At 37.6% G+C, this 17,500-nt stretch overlaps 1 protein-coding gene and 1 long non-coding RNA gene across 2 annotated transcripts in view; both read right to left on the minus strand.

Annotated features, from left to right (window-relative positions):
* Window positions 1–8,790, minus strand: part of LOC138010996 (uncharacterized) — a 10,921-nt gene extending 2,131 nt beyond the window's left edge. Inside the window, exons 1-2 of the long non-coding RNA XR_011124617.1 lie at window positions 8,401–8,790; window positions 6,647–7,642 (exon numbers count right to left, since the gene is read on the minus strand). This is a non-coding gene — a long non-coding RNA (uncharacterized lncRNA). The remainder of the gene's footprint in view (window positions 1–6,646; window positions 7,643–8,400) is intronic.
* A 7,633-nt stretch (window positions 8,791–16,423) lies between these two features.
* LOC138009519 (TNF receptor-associated factor 6-A-like) overlaps window positions 16,424–17,500 on the minus strand; it is a 37,950-nt gene continuing 36,873 nt past the window's right edge. Inside the window, exon 3 of the mRNA XM_068856577.1 lies at window positions 16,424–17,500. This exon is cut by the window's right edge and continues 1,007 nt beyond it. The gene's annotated coding sequence lies outside the window, so the exon portion shown is untranslated.

Raw genomic sequence — 17,500 nt, forward strand, 5'->3', positions numbered from 1 at the left:
AAATCACTGCTAGTTTTGATTAACTTTGCGCGTCTTGACGGGCACACAAAAAGCAAACATTTTGGGGTAAGAATGGTAAAAACATGTTTGCTTTAGGTGGGAAGCTTAATATTGTTGACAAAAAATATGTGAGTTTTAGGCGCACTTAAACGACAAGCATTCATTGATGTGACGTAGTAAGTCACCATGGAACCAATACAGTCGTGTAAACACATTGTAATGATACCTTGTCTTTAAACGCTTACATCTCAAAAACCAACTTGGTGACCTCGAATTTTTATTGCTGAAAAGTGATAAACAGGCTAAGATAAAAATTCTTGCAAACTTTGCACAAAAAATTCTCTGAAGCACATTTATAGCCACCTTCACAATTGGGAAATTTTAAGGTGGCTCTTAATCCGCTGTAGAGAGTTACGAAAATGATACATCACCGAGATATAAAGCACTTAAAGACAAAATAAAGCGTGTTTTTCGTTGTCTCGTTTGTTGTCGTGGTAACGTATTACGTCACATTAATGAACGCATCTTGCTTAGCAATTATTGTTGTTTCATTTGGTTCCATAACATTCATGTTAAATGAAACACTGTTGTAGAGTTAACATCTGAATATAACATTCCCTCCAAATTGTTGAAACTCGTTTGAGACAGTGTAACCTAAGCAAATAATAACGGTACAAGTTGCTCACGATTTTCGCGCACAGTCTAACTTATTTCCTTATTTTCGCAAAGGGACAAAATAGGCAGCTTTAGCAAAGACGACGGCAACGGCAACGAGAACGTCATGTAAAAACATGAATTCCCGTTAGTGCGATCATTTTGCGACTATTCCGAACTTTTTAATATGACAAAGGTGTGGCAGTCCTTCAGAAATGAAACCGTTACGAGCGGCGGTTAATTTAGGGGAGAAAAATGAAAATTTATGTCCAAGTGCTGACGTTCTCCATAACACCTCAAACTTGGTTAGTTCACGTTGTAGTTTTGCTGACGACGGCAAAGAAATGGACAAAAGTGAAAAACGCACGTGCAGGGCGTGCAAAGCTACTGCTTTTGCCTATTGAATATGCAAATTTGTAACGTTCTCGTTGCCGTCGCCGTTGTCGTTTCTAAAGCTCCCTAATATCGCGAACGCACCGAGTTTAATCTTCCATTTTAACACATTAATAGTCGCTTGCCAAGGTCGGGCGAGCCGAGAATACCCGAAGGACGTAGCAATGGAAGACGGCTGTGTTCGCAGGCAAGCGGCAATAATTCTGTCTAATTCGTTTTGTTGGGAATATACAAAAACAAATTATTTAGCGCGAGGTGAATGGAAAACGATTGGCGCACGAATGATGGCCACGCGGAAAGCAGAAGCGAGAAGCTGGACAGTGTCAAAGCATGGTTGCCGGCCGGGAACAACATGCTGAAAAACTAATGCGCATTTTGCAAGCTAAATAGCAACACAAGATGCAGTTGTAAGCAGTTATTGTACCGTTAATATTGTTGAAACTTTCCTATACGGTGCAACCAAGATATAGCTAACATAATGAATCTGGTAAATAAAGAAAACAAGGGGGAAAAAAAAGGGGGACGCCTATCTATGTCCAAAAAAAAAAAAAAAAGACGGCCAACGACTAAAAAGGCTACAGAAAAGTACAAAACACTATGGAATACTACAATGTACAGAGTACAAAACAAGTTATTAAAGACCACAAAAGAGTTCAAATCACTATGAAATACTACACTGTACAAAAAAGTACATCCAAAAAACTATGAAATCCTAAGAAGTACTGTGAAAGAGTATGAAAGAGTACAAAACACTACGAAAGACTACACAGGACTATAAAAGACCACAAAAGAGTACAAAACACTATTAAAAACTACGAGAGTCCACAAAAGAGGACAAAACACTATAATTAAAGATAATTAAAGACTATGGAAGACTATGAAATAATACAAAAGAGTACAAGAGTACAAAACACTATGAAGGACTATGAAAGACTACAGAAAACTACAAATGACTACAAAAGAGTACAAGAAAATATGAAAGACTGTCGAGAACTTGTATATGCAAATTGATTGTTTAAAAAACTACCTGTACATGGAAAAATTTCTACCTCCTCGTGGACTAGTTTCCCAAAAATGTACTTACATGTAATACACCTTATTCCAAAATGGCTGCTGATTTATGCGCATACAAATTGGCCCTTGTTGCCTCGTTCAAGTTAAAATATTCTTTTGATTTTTGAGCTTAAAAACGAGGCAAACAACAGTATACAATATAAATTGAATCATACATGTAGGTAAAAAGCCACATGAAGAGTTTTCAATCTAAGACCAAAAGAAGCAATGGCTGATCACTTCAATTTCTCCGCGCTCTGAACCAGAAAAAGCCTTCCTCTCAAATGATAAATGAACTTTACATCTTAGAAGAAAATAATATTACAGTGAAAACTGTAATAAAATTTGTAAAACCTTTGAGTTTATAAGAAATGTTTAAACAGAAACGTCTGCCATCCTCAGTTAGTCAGAATACAAAGCAATGGAAGCTGAATGATAATGATAATAATGGCAAAACCACAAACCAGGAGGTATTATATAAAAGTATTATAGAAAATCATCATGAATGTCAAGATGCTATGGGATTATGATAATGATGATGATGATGACGATGATGATGACGATGATGATGATGATGATGACGATGATGATGATGATGACGATGATGATGATGATGATGTTGATGATGATGATGATGATGATGATAACGATGATGATGACGATGATGATGATGATGATGATGAAGACGAAGATGACAAATAATGATCATGAAGATGACGATTATTAGGAAGATCGTAGAAAACCAAATGTTGTAGTAACTGACAAAGGAAGCAAGATAATTTATGCTTGATTAGAGACGTTGCCTACAGTTTCCTGCTGACAAAATCTGTGATCAAGAAAAGGAGAAAAGAAGAAAAGGAGAAAAGAAGAAAAGAAGAAAAGAAAAAGACAAAAGACAAAAGCCTAAGTTCACTTTAACTTTAACACTGATTCAAGAGAAAATAATTATGGCAAATAAAGAATGTGGATGTGATCCCAATTATCATTGATTAACTACAATGTAGGTACAGTCAGTCAGCAGATCAAAAACTGTATTGTTGGATTTCACATGACGTCATGGCCGCCATGTTGGTGTCCCCAAACAATGAAATGGCGGCCATGTTGGTGTCCCGATCCAATCCTCCGGGAATTGAAAGCTATTACTATGCTAGTGTCTTCTTTTGTTTTTGTTGAAAAACATGGCTGTTGATCACGTGAGTGAAACCCAAGAATACACAAAAAAGGCGTTATCATCAGGGAAGAACAATTAAGGTACACTGTAATTCCTTTGAAAATGACATACTATCCAGATGTTTGTCAAACTGGGCACAATTCATAATTATTCATACACAGGACACTAAAAAAATGCAATAAAAAGATGGGGTCACCATGCTTGTTTTCGTCCTGCATGCCCTTTATTCTAAGTTTTTTTTTATTTTACCGATTGATCAACTGTAAAAGAGTGCTGTTATATAGCAAAAACTACTGAATATTAGTGAAAACTTGAGCCTACTAGTTTGTCCAGGCTATAATCTTTTACTAAAGTGATTTCAAATTGCTCAACCTTGCAAAGAAATGTAAGGAAATTGGACCGATACAGTCATCACTCAGTGTCTTGCTCCAAATGCAGTTCCATGCCATTTATATGTAAATACTACAACTTCTACAATCCAACTTTTTTCTCCTTAAATATATATTTTCCGTGTACATGTATTACGAGTGAATAAAACCATTAAAAGGGAGGGCTGGGGAGCCCACAATGTTCTTTTCTTTGAAATATGACAACAAATGAATGGCAAAGGGGCAATTTCGGCTTCAAAATGATCATTTTCCTCAAAAGGACTGGGACGATTTCCAAACAACAACTTCTTAACCGAGAAAAGTTATCAAAATTGTGCTTAAAAGCTTTTGAACAACTACTTAATTTAATAATAATAATAATAATAATTTAATAATAATAATAATAATAATAATAATAATAATAATAATAATAATAATAATAATAATAACAGTAGCAGTTATAATATAGTAACACACAGGAGCAACACAGTCAATAACTTATGACCTATACTCTGCTTGCTGCTGAAGTGGAAGTGTATGACTGGTATAAATGATTTTCACAGTGCATCTACATGAACGTTTTTCTCGGAGAGAACGACAAGCTACCAGTAGAACAAAACGTGTGCAAAAGAATCAGTCAGAGAACTACAGACTGACTTTTTATCAACAATAGGAGACTTGTTGACAACACAAAATTTAATAAGCTTAATTATTTGACCATAGAGTGTGTGGGCCACCAGAATGTCTACAACAAAAACATCATGGTTCCATATTCTTGGATAATCAAGAATTTAAAGCTTGTCCTTGAAGCAGGACTAAAAGTAATTGAATCGTTGAAAAATTAATGGTAAACTAGAAGGTGGAATTAACATGGGCAGACTTTAAAAGAGATCATCATCACAGCTTTACTGACTGTTTTTTTAAAAGGGATTCCATTTAAGCAATAGACGTTTTCCGTGTTTCCATAGCCTCATCTAAACACGAGGGGGAGTTGGGAGAATTGGCATAACTGTTGAGAATTCTCCAATAAAATATTTCTCAAAGATAATTCGACAAATGAAGGAAACAAATGACGAACAATTCTTGATTGAAACAGAGTTTCTTGATACATGCTCATAATTTATTTCTTACCAGCCAATCAAAACGCATGTCTGACAGCATATAACCAATCAAAATCTGTGTGATGTCACAGCCGTGTTTCCATACTCTCATCTAAACACAGCTCTTGGCCAATGAGAGTGCGTGTACTATCCCAATTATTATAAAAACAAAGAGCTTGAAAAAAGCCAACATTAGGATACATTTTGGATGACATCAAAGTGAACCACCTGTAAAAGGCTGTACCAAAGCACTTATTTGTTACAATAGTGCCAAGAAAAAAGAAATAAGAACTTGAAACAACTGAGCCTCCCCTGTGGAGAATTTATGGCAAAAACAGAGAGAGATACTTAGTCACCTGGTCACTGAAGGTAGCAAACTAGCACGATGAGAATGCAAAAAGACAAATCTCATCTCAAGTGCTCAATGTGCACTTTTGCAGTTACATGAGAAAGGGCAGATTGAGAGTCAACCAACAGAATGATTGTACATTTATAAGGAGATGAACCTGAGGCAGCCAGAGAAACAAGGCCTGTAAGATCTGGTGGGACTTCACAATGCAATGTGACCAAATGACTGAAGTTATGAGGCCTGATAAAGTCTACATATACATCAACAAAGGAACACTATTGACATTGCAATTCCTGATGATGATAAAGTGAAGGACAGAGATGAGACAATAATAATTATTGAAAACATATTTCAAATGCTAAGGAAAGACATTCTCTTATTATGCATTTAACACCAATCAGGTGATTATTTTTTGTGGCTATCTATTATGTAAATAAGAATGAAAGCTATTAACGACGATACAGTAAATCAAACTTTTTCAACTTTTGTCATCTTTAGGCCTCGAATAAAGCCATCTGATAATGTACATTGTTCCAAAATTCCCTATCCGTGTATGCCCATTGTTTACACTGTGGTTACACTGTACATGAATTCCTAAAGGAAACAGAGCAACTTACATGTAGCACTTAATTTGTTTGTTAGTCCATCCACCATTAACTATGAACTGTGATTTCACTGTACAAAGGGTTTTGATTCTGAGAAAGTTAGCTACATGTATTTGTAAAACACAAAAGACTTCTTTCTTAAAAAAAGAGACAAACTTGAACACAAGAGTTCCAAAAAAGTGCTTGCATACAATGTAGGAAAAGCACAAAGGTAAAAAGACAACAAATACATGTAACTTCTTTCTCAACCCAGTATCAATTTCATATTTCACCTAAAATAATAATTATTCTTATTATGGAGTGTTTACTTATCAAGGTAATGATTGTTCCCAGGAGTTGGTTGCACTGTATCGCAGAGTTGAAATTTAGTGTCCCTAAATCCAGGTTTTCTTAAGAAAAAACTACAGGATGGACCACTACAAAAGTTACATGTGACATGGCTTGAGGAGACTGTCTAAACTTTAAAGCACTCCCCCCCCCTCCCCTACCCCCTTCCAAACAGTGTGGATACATTGTCTGGAAGGGGCAGGGGATCCATCTTTAACAATCGTAATAGAAAACAATCTTCTCTGTGGTGGTGGTAATCCTTACACTTGCATCACAAAGAATGATGACCTCCGGCCAGATGTTTATATAGTACTGTACTGAACCAGAGCTTGTTATCTAGAGAGCTGCCCGAAAGGAAGACGGGGGAAGGGGGAACTTAGTTGACAGTGCTTAGCATCATCAGTGGATTGCACAGATTTGAGAGTCATTGACCTACATGTAATTTGTCGCCAGAGAATGATGTTAGTCATTGCCTGCCAAGATCATTGCATTTCAATCCCCTATTAATTTTGTCATTCTAAGGTTTGCTGGGCTATAAAAATGGTTTTATCGCTTGTTTGGAAGTTCTGTTAGTGTGGTAATAACTGTTCAAAGGAAATTTTTCTGAGTGCATAAACTACACGTACCTCTCCAGAGTCACTGAAAGTATGATGCACTGTAGTTTGTTATGCAGTCAAACTCTGTGGGTGTCACATTTAACACAGTCCCAAGCAATTCAGTGGTTGCCTTGTTGACTGAAAATCAGCAACATAAAGCACATGTATTGTAAGGTCACCATGGGTCACGCATGATCACTTTGTTGAAGTCAGCAGTTCATTTAATTTCCTGCCTGTTTTATCGAAACAAGTGGGCACGCAGTCGCAGAAGGTGATCTTTATATGAAGTGCTCTCATTCTCTTGTTCTGTTGACTTCATTTTTGTCCTCGACATTTATCAACAATTAACGTGTGAGCAGTGATGTCTTATCAAGAAAGCTGTTGAAGGTCTCAACAATAATGTTTCCTGAAGTGGGGCTAATGTATAAAGTTAGAGTTGCTTTGATGATTTGATTAAATAATGCATCCAGGTCAAGTCTGTAATAGTGGGCTTGGTGCTAAGCTGTACAGTTCTAGTTGTTATTGTCATCATCATCTCCAAAGCTGTCAGGTGCATGACACAAACTATTTGTGTTCTTCTCGTTAATGTCCACTTTCTTAATGCTCTGTTCAATTTTAGGGAAGTAGTCTTTTGTATTTCACCCACTCCACCCTAGTCCAACAAACCCCTCCTCTCCTCCACCACTCACATGTGTGATTTTCGTAATGGTCCACACTCAAACTACATTAGTCCTTAGACTACTGTACATTGTATACACTTGCATGCAACTTTAAAAAGTCAATGCTTGAAAATTTGAAATCCTTATAATGTGGCTGCGACAAATCTCAAGTGTACTATATAATGAGCTGTTTAAAAGTGAGGCCTTAACCTTTGGTGAATACAGTAATATTGAACTTCAATATTGAACAGTATTCTATGAATTTCTTCTACCTCAGTGTCTCTCTTCCTTTTTTTCAAAAGAATGATTCTTCTTCTTCATAATGGCTCAACTTGACATCTTGAATTTCCTTCTATAATAATTTCTCCTGTTAAAAAAATAATAATTATGGAGAAAGAAGTTAGAATTGAAACCATCATTTTATGTGAGTAAGGGTGAGATCACACCAAGCAAGTATTTGGTCCGATTAAAAATTTAGAAGTAATGAAAGTATTACTACTTTGGGCTTTCACTCAATTCAAGAGAAATAATGTCATTGCATTAGTTTTTAAAACCAAAGTGTATAAGGGCCAGATGCAACATATCTTATATTGTAATTCCATTTAGACATTAATTCCTGTTTACAGTCTTTATTAATACCATTTACAAAGTACTACAGTAAAAAGAAGAATAAAGGAAAAATAGAAAAACTTAATTGATTAGTTTGATGAAATATTAATTGGTTGTCACAACACCATTGCATATTTAATTGAACTACATAATTATACAAAGAAATTTTGGCAAATTGTAAAATTTGGAATGTTTTGGACATAATACTCCCACTTAATTTATCATATACAAAGTCATGTAAAAATTAATAACCAGATATTGCTAAATAAATAAAAATTCCAGGCAATGCAATCAAGTCCTAATTAATTAGTGTTATCTAGGGATCACCAATCTGGCTGAAATCAGACCTTCTACATGTATGACACTTTGCATGACTAGAACTATTTGGACGACACAAGGAGGAAAGTAAATTCCATTCGACATGTACAGTGTAGTTGTGGTGTGGAAACAGTTTCCAAAAAGTAGGCAGAAAAGGGGTTTGCATAAGACAAAATACAAAATAAATGAACTCCCTACCATGGATAGAAAACTTATTTCCTTGTTCTTTGAGTGTTTCCTCTCTTCTTGTCACAGGTCTTCTGATATTACGCGATGGTGCGATTTCGCACAATCGACCTCAAATCGCATCCGATCGCACAATTCACGAAAAATCGCATAATTCACAAAAGGACGCACAAAATTCATAAAATGAAACATAAATCAAGACGTTTCTTAGAAATTCCTGCATAAATACGCCATTTTTAAGATGATTTATCTTGGAAAAAGGCTAAAAAAACCTTTGTCACCTCTTGTCACCTTCGATTTCGTAAACATTCGAAGTTCAAGGCTTTCTTTTTCAGGTCGGGGACCTGGTACGAGTCTCCTTCTATTGGTGCAACACAAACACGCCCTTATATACACACCACTGAAATGACACAGTTGCCTTCTCTAAAAGTGTCTGTGCGGTCACATGACTATGACGTGGTGAAAAGTTAGTTCCGCCATATTGGAGGGGTGAAATCTGTCACGCGACTCCTCGCGTCTTGTAGCGATGCCTTCGTTTTGTCTAATCGTTGGATGCTCCAACGATAAAAAGAGACGTCCAGACCTTAGTTTTTGTAGGGTGCCTAAAGTTATTACTAGTCAAGGCGAGCAGACGGAAATTTTGTCGAATGAACGGCGAACTAGATGGTTAGCGGCCATAAGTCGTGATGACTTGACCGAAAGCAAGCTTGAGAGCGACCGTGTTTGTGGAATTCATTTTCACTCTGGAAAAGCAGCTTCCCTCTGGGATAAATTCAATCTAGACTGGGTGCCTAGCTTGCATTTGGGCCACAGCAAGTTCAGACCAACAAGAGAAACAACAAGAAAGAGCCCAGAGAATAAGAGAAAGACGTAAACGCGAGAGGGAGCGTGAAGAACAGGATCAGGCTGTTAAAGAAAAAATGTCCAGGAAAGATGAATCAGAAGCCCATGGCGATAGAATCAGGGATATTTCTTTCGCGGCTTAAGATGAAGATTTGGTAGAGGTTCCAGAGGAGGAGGAAGACGGGAACAACATGGCCACGCAAACTGAGCCAAGCGAGCTCACGCAATCACGGTCAACGCAAACCGAGCAGTGTGATTACATGTTTCGAACGCCTAAACCTTGGATGCCAGAAAAATCCACCGCATTTGAACAGGAATTTTTTGACGGAGATGACGGTAAAGTTCGCTTTTACACTGGGTTACCCTCGAGGGAAGTTTTAATGAAAACGTTCTCCTTTGTATCTCAACATGTCAACAGACGCTCCCTGTCATTGAGTAAATTTCAGGAGTTTGTTCTGGTGTTAATAAAACTACGGCTGGCCGTTCCACACCAAGATCTTGCTTATCGTTTTGATGTTTCTAGAACTGTTGTTTCTCGCTTTATTGTCACCTGGTTAACTGTCATGGATGTTCGTTTATCTCCTTTAATTTCCTGGCCAAGTCGGGAACAATTTCAAAAAAAACTTATGCAGTTGGCCCAGGAATTAATAAAGTGATATTAATTAATAGCAATTGAACTAAAGCTCAGTAAAACAGAAAATTTTTTTTGGTTTCTAAGGGCAGTGCTTGTGGGATTGACAATCTAGTACCCAGTGCAGCACTTATTTGGGTTCTAGTGCTTAGTTGAAAGAGTTTGACAGTGTATTTCAATTTAGTAAAATCCAGCTAGTGGTCGATTATCTATGCTGCATTCTGATTGGTTGAGCTACTACTAGGCTATATGTTATAGCCCACTAGTAACGAAGAGTGTCAGCTTTGAAAACCAAAACTATGTTTTTGCTAGCTAAAGTTGTTTTGTCTTGATATTTTATATATATATTTTTATATTTTTGTCTTGATATTTTGACCAACAAGTTGGTGTCTGCTACAGAGACGTTTTGACCATGTATTTGGTTTTTTTATATGTTAGCTTTCCTTTGTAAATAGTTTTTTATTGTATTATTTTAATAATGTAGCTTTCTTTCATACAAATATATATATTGCAAGGTTCATATGAGCCTCCCACACAGATACTTAACACTGTTTCAATCACATTTTCTGATGCTGTAGAAAATATGGCGAGCCTTAGTAATAAATAATATTTTTATCCATGGACAAGGGTAATAAAATTGATCAAATATAAAAATATTGTTGAATGGAAGGTGTGATCCTCCTTTAATATCTAACACTGGGTTGGAGAGGCAGTAAAATAAATACAATATTTCTGGCTCTTTGGAATGAAGCCTCAAGTGCCTCCTGATGAACTGCTAGATTCTCCTTCCAATTTGTCTTGTTTATGCTCAATAATTAAAGGGAGAATTTAATACATGTATTAATATCAGGAGTCATTTGTAATTGGGGCCTTATTCCACACTGCCCTTTCGAACAGAATGAAAAAATGCCTCTCAAGATAACTGGGTCCTTTCATTCTACCTTAAGATTAGTTCTCTACTGGGATTTAATCTTTGCGGGTACTACCTGGAAATCACTGTCCCTCATCTGTGGGATTTTTCCCAATAAACAAGTACAAGATGTGGCAATGGACACTTACAGTGTATCATAACAACAAGGGTGTTTACATAATGTTATATAACTGTGTGCAATGAAGAATGTAACCTTTTCAGCCCCATATCAAGTTCTGAAATACAGCGCATTTCTTATGGTACTGTTCAGTTAAACATTGACACATTAATTTTATCTTAGATGGTCCTTTTATTCATTCTCCTGACCTGTATGTTTCATTAGGCAGTGATAATGAAAGGTCAGGAGAACTTATTTGCTACTCGCTATTAGGGCTTAAAAGGTTAATACTTGGGAAAATGTCCATTATTAAAGATCAACGGTTGGAAAAAGTTCCATTCGACTGGACTTCAAACATCTTGAAAGGTGAGGACGCATCTTCGGGATATCAAATTGAATAGTCAAGGGTTCAGTGAGCTGAAAGAACACTTCCTTCTTTGGTTGATATTATCCACAATGGCACTTGCGGATCATTCTTTCGTTGGGAATGTCTCACTTTTGCAAGAACCACGTACTTATCTCGCAATGTTTGTCCAAGAACACTTGTAATAAAGCCGGAAACCATATGGTTGTACGCAAAGAGACTTCTGAAATTTTTAAACTGCTCCTTTGTATAAAAACTCGTATCGAGCACTAGATATGACAGAAGATCGCACGACTCGACTGGAGGAAGACATTCCGGAGTACAGTTTTCTTGCGGAATAAAGAAAGGGTCGATACCAATGGCCGCTATTTTCTCCACATATCTTCTCCTTATGTTGCCCTGTAATGACTCGCCATAGACAGACAGAATAAACTTGAAATTTGTCTCGCTCTCAGAAGGACACGCTTCAGTTGCCGCCATTACAAATAGAACATTACTCCTCCAAGATGGCGGCGCCTCGTTTTCGGAATTTTTGTGACGTCACGCGAACAGACACTATAGAAGGGATTTGTGAAAAATAAGCGAGGTTGTAAGTTTTTCGGCAAAATGTAGTTTCTTTCGTTGGAAACTGATAAAAACTTACTCATGGATAAGTTTGTTGTGAAAACGCTCGCTTTTTCTTCGACGAAGAAGGAAGTTCCCACATTCCGCCCGATCTGACAGCTCACAATCGAGCAAGAAAGTACCTCAGGTACACTCCACGTGGACGATGGACTGATGTTTTTCTCGTCGTGCAATATTAGGGCCTTTTATACGAGAGAAAATAAGCCGCGCCTTACTCTGGCCACGGTGTACGAAATACGCAAAAGGAACTATTTATGCGAATATATATTCCCAGGTCAATATAAGCCGCGGCTTGAAAAAGACGTGAACGTAGATTTTTTACCATTTATACGGGGTGAACATTCGAGTCTTCTGTAAGCCGCGGCCAGAGAAATAAGCCGTGGCTTATTTTCTCTCGTATAATTGGGGGTATGGCCCTATTGTGATTGACCATCTTCGGAAGTTCGTGGTTGACAAGCACCTTGATCATTCATTTGGCATTTTAGCTGTGTCCTTTCAACTTTTCAACTTTTATTTATCCCAACTAATGTCGATCGAGATACATAATTACTGTTCCTTTGTGTTCAAAATGTCTTTAGGGCAGCAAAAAAGTGTTTTTCTTAACCTGAAACCGTATAAAACAAGCTTAAAAATGCTGAGAAAAAAATCGCATAATTTACATTATTTATCGCATAATTGGCCTTTCTAATCGCACAATGTGCCTTGAAAAAATCGCATAATTTGCATTTTTTAATCGCACCCTATCAGAAGGCCTGTCTTGACAAGATTCTGTGTATTCTGTCTGTATTGACAAAACAATGGATAACAGAATAATTATTTTCCCATCAATGAGTTGACACTTAAATAATGATATTTTAGAATAAAATAGATGTTAATGCTGGTAAGCAAATACTGGGCAGCGCCTGGGAGGAGAGCGTGACTTCCCATCACGTGACTACCTTATTTGGCTATTTCATTCATCCCGCCATGCGAGCCTTCTCAGTTTGACATTTCCAAAGCTCAAATAGTTCTGTTTTTTCCGTTGAGCAATTTAATTCCTCCCTCCTACCCGTTTTGCTTTCTGGTTCTCTTGTATTTTATTTTATTTTTTCCTTATGAGCTTCTGTAACCTATTCCATAGTTCTCCTTAATAAAATATGGGCGGGGAATTGCTGCCTGCGGCACCCCTTCAGCCCTGTGCTGAAGCCCCGTTAGGGAGGGGGCATATTGTTACTCTGCTGGACTGGGTTAACTTGGCCCCAGGACATTATGCCAGAAATTATGCCCGCCTTGCAATACAGACATGAGGCACCCCCTCGGCTAGTTGCCGAGGCCCCTCATCCGGTGGTCCATACCGGCGGTGGGTATTATCCGCGCCTTGCCAGTACATTCCCTGCCCCTCGTTTATGCCCAAGTTGTGTGTATTGTCTTTTATTCCGCACCAAAGCATTAACACGTTTCTGAGCAGTTAAATAAACACCAAGGTTTAAAAAATCAAACATAGCATTAAAATTTAATTATTCATTATTACACAGAAAAGGTTGTGTCTACATGTAGATGTTAATCAGCCAGGCAGGATTTTGAAAATACTCTGCGTCCGGCAGTCTCATGATTTCTCAATTTTGCGTATCTGCGAAATATTCAATATTCAATGATATTTTTATTGAGACCACTAAAAGGTTGTCAGTTACATTTACAGCTGTGAATCTGTTGAATTGGCTTTAAATTTTCACTGTGTTTAACTGATATACATGTACATGGTACCTTGTAGGTACTTGTCGGAATAAATGAATGCTAACCGTTTTAAAATAAGTGCTTAGACTTAAATATACAGATCCTTGGCCCTTCTCAAATGTGTTTAAAACCTTAAATACTGTTTAACAGCACTTAATAAAAAGGGAACTTTTAAAATATGCCGGTCATTTAGTGACTTGAAACCTGCTAGCGGCTGCTGATGGTCATTCTACCAAGGAGATGGAAAGAAGTTTGATTTACTGTAATTGTTTCCATGTTTCCTACATAAGACATTAGAACATGAAATTGTCTTTACCTGAAACAAGCGATCAAACGGGAATCCTGCTATCCATGGTCGCCGCCATGTTGAAGGCTGAGAAGACCCTGGGAACGAGGTTGTTCCAAACGTCACCACACAGGATACGCAATGCGCGACGAGGAAAGCTGATCAAAGGTTTCAGACCACAAAACCAATAATTTTAGCGAAAGTTTCATTTTTTCCCATATAAGGGGTTCTGATTTTGTGAGGAGACTTCTCTCATAAATCTCGTTAGTATATGGAAGTCTCCTTGCCCTTCCTGTTAGTATTTTGTCAGGAGCCCGTTAGTATGAGCGAGCAACAAACCTATATTCCTGTCACGGCGTTTTCACAGACCGATTTATTTTTAGATTAAATTTCCCGCGAATGAGACTCCTGCAGGAGCCCGATGACCAATCACTGGAAACCATGACGTCATAGCATCACAGAAGCGGAGCTGCTTTTGTTGTTTTGGGGCAAAGGTGGTCCAAAGATAGATTGGTCTGTAAAAATGCAGTGACATAGGCTTAGTATGGGAGTTGCTCGCTCCTAACCATGGGCTCCTTGTTTTGTAAAGAAAAAGAGAAACCGTTGATCGTCTAACCAGAGTTAAGCAGCGTTCCAAGTAAGTGTCGTTCTGGCCAATCCTAATGTATGACGGCTTTTCTTTTTCGAGGACAGTGTTGACGGGTGCACATGTAAGTGCAAATTGAGGACGAAACACTTGTCCACTAAAGCAACTCACTTCCAGAACGTTATGTAGGTAGAACGATTGTTGAAAGCCATTAACTTCGGTAGACTTCGTTTAGGTAACACTTTGATGAAAATGTCGCAGCATAGCCTCTTTTTCTCGGCCCCCCTCTGGTGAGTTTTAGAGAGGCTCTTCTCGCAAGGTGTGCACGAGACAAGAAATTCAGTGTAGCAAAGATGTCTCTCCAGTTGCCATAAGCTTAGCACACTGGAGCAATACCCTTCTCGTTAAGAACTTCCCTTACATTTTGAATACTTATGGCAGACAAATCCCGCTTTTTCTTATTCCATTACAAGAGAATATAAAGCAAAAGCGCGAATTCTTGTTCGGCAAGATAGTTATTTCAAATTTTTTTGTAAATTGCGTCCGTGAACGTGAACGTGAACGTAATGTCGTTAGTGGTTCGCACGACCACGTGGTCCACTTTTAAACCAACTGACCAATAACATGTCGCCCTTGAAAAAAACACGGAGTATGACAGAACTAATGACACAATTCAGATAGATTATAGGCCAAATGTAGGAGATTCGCTCTCTCAACTAATGTTCTCTTGCTTAAACCTAATGTTTTCGGAAGAAAGTTAGACCTGTCTATAAATAGTCTGTAAAAGTTCAAAAAGTTTTCTTTTTTAGAAAAAGCTGATACAACGTAGATTTGATTTTAGTAATGTATTTTATTTCGGCAGGTACTACGTTGTAATGGGTCTTGCTCAAAATATGTAGTCTTTCAACTTGTAATTACACCAATCAGAAAAGCCAATTGATCCAACGTACACCGACAGGAATAGTTTCCACTGCCGCTCGCTTAAAAACTCTGAAAGTGCTTTCTAGACTTGTACGCGGCTCCTTATCATGGGCTCTTAACGTCAGATGTGAATAATAATACATGTGACTAATACCGCCATGACATTTCGTGCAGTTGCGCCTTTTTGTACCTTTATACACCCAATAGGAAAATGACCGCCATTAAATTGTTTGTGTATTTGTGCTAGTTAGCCTTAATAGCCGCGTTTTTCACCAAACATTCCTGTAATTTTACTAATGTTAAGGAGGCAGGCTACGCTGCTTCATTGCCATATATATTTCATTCGGTCCATAATTGACGCTATGGAGACGCCCTTTCAAAATGTGGCCAATACATTCCAGAGTTTGTGTGAGCATACCGGTGTCTCACTTCGCCGGTAATTGAAGATGAAACATTTTCGGTCAAGATTCCCTGTTTGACATGTTGGTGCAGTAAAGATCTTATCCCTCGACTCTGTTTGTCCAACACTCAGTGACTGACTTCGTTCAACAAAGGTTTTGAGCGGACAATGAGTGGAGGTTGGGTAAAAGACGAGGGCAAAAACAAAGTCAAATTTCCAGAGTACTTTCAAACATCTTGTTAACGCCAACGCATTGATTGCAAGGAACTAGAAACAGTACTCCAGGCTCTCCCATCCATGAGAGATGAGACTGAGCCAGATGAGAGCATGCCAGATCTCTCAGTACAAACGTTCAAACTGCCTCAACGCTATTCAATATATATGTTGAACCAATGTTGTGTGAGACTTTAATCAGTCTAAATTTGGGTCTAAACTCTTTCCGTATTTTCTGAACCTCCAGCCATACCAAACAACCTTTTCAAATTAAAAGTCCTCGATATTTGATTCAACAAAAAAGTAAATGCATATTGAACAAGCGTTGAAACCTTTTAAACGGACGTTTGGAGAAACATACTGGTGAAAGTTTATGGCGCCGCATGCACACAAGAAAGGTCTTTTAAACAGATGTAATCCACGCAGTGAATTTGTTTTAATAAAGTTACCAGCTTGCAAAAAATTACATTATAAAAACTTGGAAAAGTGCACAGAAATGATGTGTTTAAAACGCAAATTGACTACTGTTTCAAACGACAAAATTTTCTTTGAAAAACACAAGAAAATTGGTAATCTTACGAAAACGTCCATAGCTAGATGACCAAAAACCTAAGACTATGTTAAAAAAGTCATTCTCTGCGAGCAAAATATCAGAGGACAAAATCTACAAATGTACAAATTTACAAATCTACAAATCTGGGCCTTATAATTAGGTCAGCGGACAGCGTTCTGCAGTATAGCTCTGCTGTTCTTCTTAGATATAATGAGCAATAATAGTAATTTAATACTTAGAGCACTAACTAGTTTACTATACCATGCTTTTCTCCATTCAGTTTTCTATTTTAATCATTTGCAATAGTGTGTGTTGTACTACTGTATGGAGAAAACAAGTAAAGACCTTTTTAATAATCTGCGTAATCATGGGTAAAACAAATAAAGTGAAATGTGAAGAAATGACATTCTTAATTATTGAGTCACCAATGATCTGTTTCTGAGACTCCATTGTGACATTTAAATATCTAAAACCATGACTACGTCATATTTGAACAGCCGATGTACTTTGAAATCTTAACTGGCGACGTCACAATTCAAAGTGTAAGGACTACTGACTATATGCTGCTACATCTCTTTTAGACAGCCGAACTTCATTTATCATCGATTATGAGGCTGTTTACATGGACACAAAAACATTCTCCATTGGAAGACGCCAGAAAGCAAACTATTTTCACGTGGCTCACATGCACTAATTTCGGTCCGGGTAAGGGTTTGTAATTGAAAACCGTTATAGGGAAGATATCTGTTTACAAACATTGCTTTTGTTATTCAAATGTGCCATTCAAAGGAACAAAAGACCTTTTGTTTCGAGAGCCAATGAGGCCCTGGTTGGCACATTAATGACAATAGGTGACGTCAACGAGATCTTCTCTATATTAAAGCTTGTTCGTCCGCCGCCATATTCGTTTTTATCCTTTTCAACAGGATTTGACAGATTGAAAGTGAATT

The sequence above is a fragment of the Montipora foliosa genome, chromosome 7, assembly GCF_036669935.1.
Source record: "Montipora foliosa isolate CH-2021 chromosome 7, ASM3666993v2, whole genome shotgun sequence".
In the NCBI taxonomy this organism is placed as follows: domain Eukaryota; kingdom Metazoa; phylum Cnidaria; class Anthozoa; order Scleractinia; family Acroporidae; genus Montipora; species Montipora foliosa.